At 56.3% G+C, this 7,500-nt stretch overlaps 1 long non-coding RNA gene and 2 other non-coding genes across 3 annotated transcripts in view; 2 read left to right on the forward strand and 1 right to left on the reverse strand.

Annotated features, from left to right (window-relative positions):
• LOC130137008 (uncharacterized) overlaps positions 1-7,500 on the reverse strand; it is a 31,149-nt gene that overhangs the window by 5,574 nt on the left and 18,075 nt on the right. The window lies entirely within an intron of this gene.
• On the forward strand, positions 6,358-6,509 carry LOC130137013 (5.8S ribosomal RNA). The gene has a single exon (XR_008815694.1). It is a non-coding gene; the product is annotated as a 5.8S ribosomal RNA (ribosomal RNA).
• LOC130137031 (28S ribosomal RNA) overlaps positions 6,722-7,500 on the forward strand; it is a 3,268-nt gene continuing 2,489 nt past the window's right edge. The window contains exon 1 of the ribosomal RNA XR_008815714.1: positions 6,722-7,500. This exon is cut by the window's right edge and continues 2,489 nt beyond it. This is a non-coding gene — a ribosomal RNA (28S ribosomal RNA).

A 7,500-nucleotide genomic window follows, 5' to 3' on the forward strand; every position in this document is an offset into this window, starting at 1 on the left:
GTTTGTGCCTAGTGTGACGTCAGTCATGTTGTACCAAGGCACATGAGGGAAATGCTTCGAGCAACTTGGATGGTTCGGACGGCAACGTGCCTTTGAAATGTGAATGGTGCGCTTGGTAGTGTCCCGAGTGGATGTGGATCGTGTGCCTTGTGTCCGTGTGGATCTTGTGCCTAATTAAGTAGTCAGCGTGCCTAGTGGATGTGGATCGTGTGCCTTGGTCCGTGTGGACATTGTGCCTAATTAAGTAGTCAACGTGCTTAGTGGATGTGGATCGCGTGCCTTGGTCACACAGACAAAAAGTGACTCGAGACGATGTATCATAAGACACGAGGAAAATGCTCCGAGGAACTTGGTTGGTTCGGCCGGCAATGTGCTTATGGAATGTGAATGGTGCGCTTGGTAGTGTCCCGAGTGGATGTGGATCATGCGCCTTGGCACTTGGTTCGACCAACATGCCAACTCTTGACATGACTCGAGTGCAAACGAAAAAGTCGCGTTTTCACAAGCGACCCCCGTGTCCGTTGTAAATGGAAATTTTCGCATTCCTTCAACTAATGATGGTGGTGTGGTAGCTCATGATATGCTAAGTTATATGTTCCGACCGTATGCCATGACCTGTGTGCACAAGAAGAAGTCGTGTACGACAAACAAGTCCCAAGTCTTGCCGGTGTGCATCATTCGTGGCCGTGCGTCGTGCCCGTGTGCATCATTCGTGGCCGTGCGTCGTGCTCGTGTGCATCGTTCGTGGCCGTGCGTCGTGCCCGTTTGCATCGTTCGTGGCCCTGCGTCGTGCCCGTGTGCATGGTTCGTGGCCTTGCGTCGTGCCCGTGTGCATGGTTCGTGGCCGTGCGTCGTGCCCGTGTGCATGGTTCGTGGCCGTGCGTCGTGCCCGTTTGCATCGTTCGTGGCCTACGTCGTGCCCGTGTGCATGGTTCGTGGCCGTGCGTCGTGCCCGTTTGCATCGTTCGTGGCCTATGTCGTGCCCGTGTGCATGGTTCGTGGCCGTGGGCCCTGGCATCGTTCGTGGCCGTGCGTCGTGCCCGTGCATCGTGCCCGTGCTTCGTTCGTGACCGTGCGTCGTGCCCGTGCATCGTTCATGCCCGAGCGTCGTGGCCGTGCATCGTGGCCGTGCATGGTTCATGGCCGTGCGTCGTGCCCGCGCGTCGTGCCCGTGCATCGTTCATGGCCGAGCGTCGTGCCCGTGCATGGTTCATGGGCGTGCGTCGTGCCCGCGCGTCGTGCCCGTGCATCGTTCATGGCCGAGCGTCGTGCCCGTGCATGGTTCATGGTCGTGCATCGTGCCCGTGTGTCGTGCCGTGCATCGTTCATGGCCGAGCGTCGTGCCCGCGCGTCGTGCCCGTGCATGGTTCATGGTCGTGCATCGTGCCCGTGTGTCGTGCCGTGCATCGTTCATGGCCGAGCGTCGTGCCCGCGCGTCGTGCCCGTGCATCGTTCATGGCCGAGCGTCGTGCCCGTGCATGGTTCATGGTCGTGCATCGTGCCCGTGTGTCGTGCCGTGCATCGTTCATGGCCGAGCGTCGTGCCCGTGCATGGTTCATGGTCGTGCATCGTGCCCGTGTGTCGTGCCGTGCATCGTTCATGGCCGAGCGTCGTGCCCGCGCGTCGTGCCCGTGCATGGTTCATGGTCGTGCATCGTGCCCGTGTGTCGTGCCGTGCATCGTTCATGGCCGAGCGTCGTGCCCGTGCGTCGTGCCGTGCATCGTTCATGGCCGAGCGCCGTGCCCGCGCGTCGTGCCGTGCATCGTTCGTGGCCGAGCGCGTGCCCGTGCATCGTTCAAGGCCATGCATCGTGCCCGTGCATCGTGCCGTGTATCGTTCATGGCCGAGCGTCGTGCCCGTGCGTCGTGCCCGTGCATCGTTCAAGGCCATGCATCGTGCCCGTGCATCGTGCCGTGTATCGTTCATGGCCGAGCGTCGTGCCCGTGCGTCGTGCCCGTGCATCGTTCACGGCCGTGCGTCGTGCCCGTGCATCGTTCACGGCCGAGCGTCGTGCCCGTGCGTCGTGCCCGTGCGTCGTTCACGGCCGTGCGTCGTGCCCGTGCATCCAGCCTTGTATCGTTCATGGCCGAGCGTCGTGGCCGTGCGTCGTGCCCGTGCATCGTGCCCGTGCGTCGTGCCGTGCATGGTTCATGGCCGTGCACCGTGCCCGTGCATCGCGCCCGTGCATCGTGCCCGTGGATCGTTCACGGCCGAGCATCACGCCCGTGCATCGTTCGTTCATGGCCGAGGGTCGCGCCCGTGCATCGTGCCCGTGGATCGTTCACGGCCGTGCATCGTGCCCGTGCGTCGTGCCGTGCATGGTTCATGGCCGTGCACCGTGCCCGTGCATCGCGCCCGTGCATCGTGCCCATCGTGCCCGTGGATCGTTCACGGCCGTGCATCGTGCCCGTGCGTCGTGCCGTGCATGGTTATGGCCGTGCACCGTGCCCGTGCATCGTGCCCATCGTGCCCGTGGATCGTTCACGGCCGAGCATCACGCCCGTGCATCGTTCGTTCATGGCCGAGGGTCGCGCTCGTGCATCGTGCCCGTGCGTCGTGCCGTGCATGGTTCATGGCCGTGCACCGTGCCCGTGCATCGCGCCCGTGCATCGTTCATGGCCGAGCGTCGCGCCCGTGCATCGTGCCCGTGGATCGTTCACGGCCGAGCATCGCGCCCGTGCATCGTTCGTTCATGGCCGAGGGTCGCGCCCGTGCATCGGGCCCGTGGATCGTTCATGGCCGAGCATCGCGCCCGTGCATCGTTCGTTCATGGCCGAGGGTCGCGCCCGTGCATCGTGCCCGGGCATCGTTCATGGCCGTGCGTCGTGCCCGAGCATCTTGGCCGAGTGCCTGGGACGTGGCCGATGATCGTGGCCGAGTGCATCGGTCCTGGCCGAGCCTCGTGGCCGAGTGCATGGGTCATGCACGAGGCTCATGGCCGAGTGCATCGGCCATGCACGAGGCACATGGAACCGATCGCTACTTCACCGATCATTTCTCATCCAATTGAATCCATTCTTCTTCCTAAATTTTGTTTGGGTCATCAAATAGATCCCCCATTTGTTTTCCCACCTCCCAACTATTTTTTTAATTTTCCAATTTTTTATAATTTTTTAAATACCAAAAATAAAAAAAAATATTTCCGAGCTTCAAATTTTTTTTTGATGCATCCATAATTTAGTTCACATTTTTCTAAGCATCTCTGCAAAAAATCTCATCAAAATTCAATTTCTACATTTTTTTAGAGACGTGGTGCCATCTCAAACATGGTGAATGTCTCCTCTGCTTTGGGAGCAAAATTGCTCATAAGGCTCTTTAGGGGGGTAGAGGTGCTCGAAGGCCATGACCGGCCCTTGGGCAATTGTTGGGCAATGCATGGACCTATGTTATGGGCACAAGATTGAGTCGTAACATGCATCAATGGTCGACGAAATAGGCCATGGCCGATCAAATTGAGCACCTCTAAACAAAGATGGATGGACGGATGACTCGTGCATCGCGTGGCTCCCCCCTCACGCAGGCATTCATGGCCGAGTGCATGGGTCGTCGACAAGCCAAGCGGCCATATAGGATGAATCGATGATCGAGTTCCTTGGGAATCGATGAATCCATGAGTCCCTTCGGTAAGATGAGACCATGCCTCGCGGCATGAATGAATGAGCTACGATGGTGCAATGATCGTCTCACGATCAGGCGAACGATCGAGTCTCGATTTGAGCCGAGATCAAGTCATGACCGAGGCCTTAATGGCCAAGGGGAGGCGAGATTGAAGCGAGATAGGGACGGAGATTGAAGCCACGATTAGTGACAAGATCTTCTTTGTTCTCGTGTCTAGCGGTGCGGATGTGGCCTCGTTCGATGAGTCCGTGTGCTCCTCGAGTTCTCATGCTTGGAGAGCTATGGATTAGTCGGCTTGGTTTACTTCCGGTGTACGCGATGGCGTGTGAGAGATGACAAGAATGTGTGTGTTGGCGGGCTCCGTGCTTGGTGCATCGAAGCTGCTTCCCTCACTTTCGATCAATTGTTGCTCCACGAGCGAGCGTTGGATGCAAAATGCGGGTTCTGTGTTGCATACCTATTGCGATGGAAAGTTGTCCCTTTCGTTGTCCCTTCCATCACAACATCCTTTGGGGCTTGGTTGGACTAGATAGCGGGGCTTGCGTTCCACGAACATCTCATGTGATTGTTCGAATGGACCGCGAGTGCTTGCTTGTTTTCTCGGATGCGGAACTTTTTCATGGGTATGGGGTCATTGGCCCTTGTTCCCAAATCTCTAAGCGTTTATCGCTTTCTTGGAATAACGCTCTTGCCTCGTTTTTGACCATGTGGAGCTCTCGGGCTTCATGATGGATCATGCTTAGCGGACGTCGTGAAGGAATGCTACTGGTTGATCTGCCGGTAGTCATATGCTTGTCTCAAAGATTAAGCCATGCATGTGTAAGTATGAACTAATTGGTGTGAAGCTGCGAATGGCTCATTAAATCGATTATAGTTTGTTTGATGGTATTTGCTACTCGGATAACGTAGTAATTCTAGAGCTAATACGTGCAACAAACCCCGACTCTTGGAAGGGATGCATTTATTAGATAAAAGGTCGACGCGGGCTTTGCCCGTTGCTCACGATGATTCATGATAACTTGACGGATCGCACGGCCATCGTGCGGCGCGCATCATTCAAATTTCTGCCCTATCAACTTTCGATGGTAGGATAGTGGCCTACTATGGTGGTGACGGGTGACGGAGAATTAGGGTTCGATTCGGAGAGGAGCACGAGAGCGGCTACCACATCCAAGGAAGCGCGGGCGCGCAAATTACCCAATCGACACGGGGAGGTAGTGACAATAAATAACAATACGGGCTCTTTGAGTGCAGTAATTGGAATAGTACAATCTAAATCCCTTAACGAGGATCCATTGGAGGGCAAGTGTGCCGGCGGCCGCGGTAATTCCGGCTCAATAGCGTATATTTAAGTTGTTGCGGTTAAAAAGCTCGTAGTTGGACCTTGGGTTGGGTCGGCCGGTCCGCCACGGTGTGCACCGATTGGCTCGTCCCCCTACCGGCGATACGCTCTGGCCTTAGCGGCGGGTCGTGCCTCCGGTCTTTGTTACTTTGAAGAAATTAGAGTGCTCAAAGCAAGCCTACGCTCTGTATACATTAGCATGGGATAACATCATAGGATTCGGTCTATTGTGTTGGCCTTCGGGATCGGAGTAATGATTAACGGGGACGTCGGGGGCATTCGTATTTCATAGTCGGAGGTGAAATTCTTGGATTTATGAAAGACGAACAAAAAGCATTTGCCAAGGATGTTTTCATTAATCAAGAACGAAAGTTGGGGGCTCGAAGACGATCGGATACCGTCTAGTCTCGACCATAAACGATGCCGACTAGGGATCGGCGGATGTTGCTTTTAGGACTCCGCGGCACCTTATGAGAAATCAAAGTTTTGGGTCGGGAGTATGGTCGCAAGGTGAAACTTAAAGGAATTGACGGAAGGGCACCGGGAGTGGAGCTGCGGCTTAATTTGACTCAACACGGGAAACTTACCGAGGTCCGGACATAGTAAGGATTGACGGGCGAGAGCTCTTTCTTGATTCTATGGGTGGTGGTGCATGGCCGTTCTTAGTTGGTGGAGCGATTTATGCAGTTAATTCGATAGAGACGAGACTCGGCCTGTAACTAGCTATGTGGATGTACATCTCCACGGCCGCTTCTTAGAGGGACTATGGCCGCTTAGGCCAAGGAAGTTTGAGGCAATAACAGTGCGTGATGCCCTTAGATGTTACGGCCGCGCGCTACGCGATGTATTCAACGAGTCATAGCCTTGGCCGACGGGCTGGGTAATCTTTGAAATTTCATCGTGATGGGGATAGATCATTGCAATTGTTGGTCTTCAACGAGGAATTCCTAGTAAGCGCGAGTCATCGGCTCGCGTTGACTACGTCCCCGCCTTTGTACCACCGCCGTCGCTCCTACCGATTGAATGGTCCGGTGAAGTGTTCGGATCGCGGCGGCGTGGGCGGTTCGCCGCCGATGACGTCGCGAGAAGTCACTGAACCTTATCATTTAGAGGAAGGAGAAGTCGTAACAAGGTTCGTAGGTGAACTGCGGAAGGATCATTGTCGAATCTGCCTAGCGAGAATGACCGAGAGAACCGGTAACAAACTCAATGGGGACGGTGGGCCTCGCCCAGCGTCTCCGCGCTGGATGGCACGGGTGCCTACGGGCGCTCGGGCTTTTCCGCGCCACGAACCCGGCGCGGAATGCGCCAAGGAACTTTAACAAGAGAGCGATGCTCCCGCCGCCCCGAGACATGGTGCGTGTGCGGGATGCCATGCAATCTCTATTATTCATAACGACTCTCGGCAACGGATATCTCGGCTCTCGCATCGATGAAGAACGTAGCGGCTGCGATACTTGGTGTGAATTGCGAGAATCCGTGAACCATCGAGTCTTTGAACGCAAGTTGCGCCGAAGCTTCGGTTGAGGGCACGTTTGCACGGGTGTCACACATGGCGTTGCCCCTAACCCCTCGCCTTGAATTGGGCGGGCGGGACTTGGGTGCGTATGTTGGCCTCCCGAGATGACCTTATCCCGGTTGGCCCAAAATCGAGCGTCGGAGCGATTAGCACCACGACATTCGGTGGTTGATGAGACCCCAATGATCAATGTCGTGCGTGTCGCTCATGCACATGCTCCACGAATCTACCTTTCACCAACGCGACCCCAGGTCAAGCGGGGCTACCCGCTGAGTTTAAGCATATCAATAAGCGGAGGAAAAGAAACTAACAAGGATTCCCCTAGTAACGGCGACGAGCAGGAAGAGCCCGGCATGAGAATCGGGCGCCTCGGCGTTCGTTGTAGTCTGGAGAAGCGTCCTCGGCGACGGACCGGGCCCAAGTTCCCTGGAAGGGGGCGCCGAGAGAGTGAGAGCCCGTCGTGTCGGACTGTCGCACCACGAGAGCTTGTCGGCGAGTCGGGTTGTTTGGGAATGCGGCCCTAATCGGGCGGTAAATTCCGTCAAGGCTAAATATGGGCGAGAGGCGAGATAGCAAACAAGTACCGCGAGGAAAGATGAAAAGGACTTTGAAAAGAGAGTCAAAAAGTGCTTGAAATTGTCGGGAGGGAAGCGGATGGGGGCGGCGATGTGCCCGGTCGAATGTGGAACGGTGTGAGCCGGTCTGCCGATTGACTCGAGGCATGGACCGATGCGGATTGCAGTGGCGGCCCAAGCCCGGGCCTTCATACGTCCGTGGAAAGCGTCGCCATTGCGATTGTGGAATTCGCGCGCCACGGCGTGCCTCGGCATCTGCGTGCTCCGGGCATCGGCTAGTGGGCTCCCCATTCGGCCCGTCTTGAAACACGGACCAAGGAGTCGACATGTGTGCGAGTCAATGGGTGGCAAACCCGTAAGGCGTAAGGAAGCGATTGGTGGGATCCCTTTTGGGTGCACGCGCCAGACCTTGATCTTCGAGAAGGGTTCGAGTGAGAGCATGCTGT

Source organism: Syzygium oleosum, unplaced genomic scaffold, assembly GCF_021117445.2.
Source record: "Syzygium oleosum isolate NSW1041296 unplaced genomic scaffold, Sole_v2.1 Sole_v2.58, whole genome shotgun sequence".
Lineage (NCBI taxonomy): Eukaryota > Viridiplantae > Streptophyta > Magnoliopsida > Myrtales > Myrtaceae > Syzygium > Syzygium oleosum.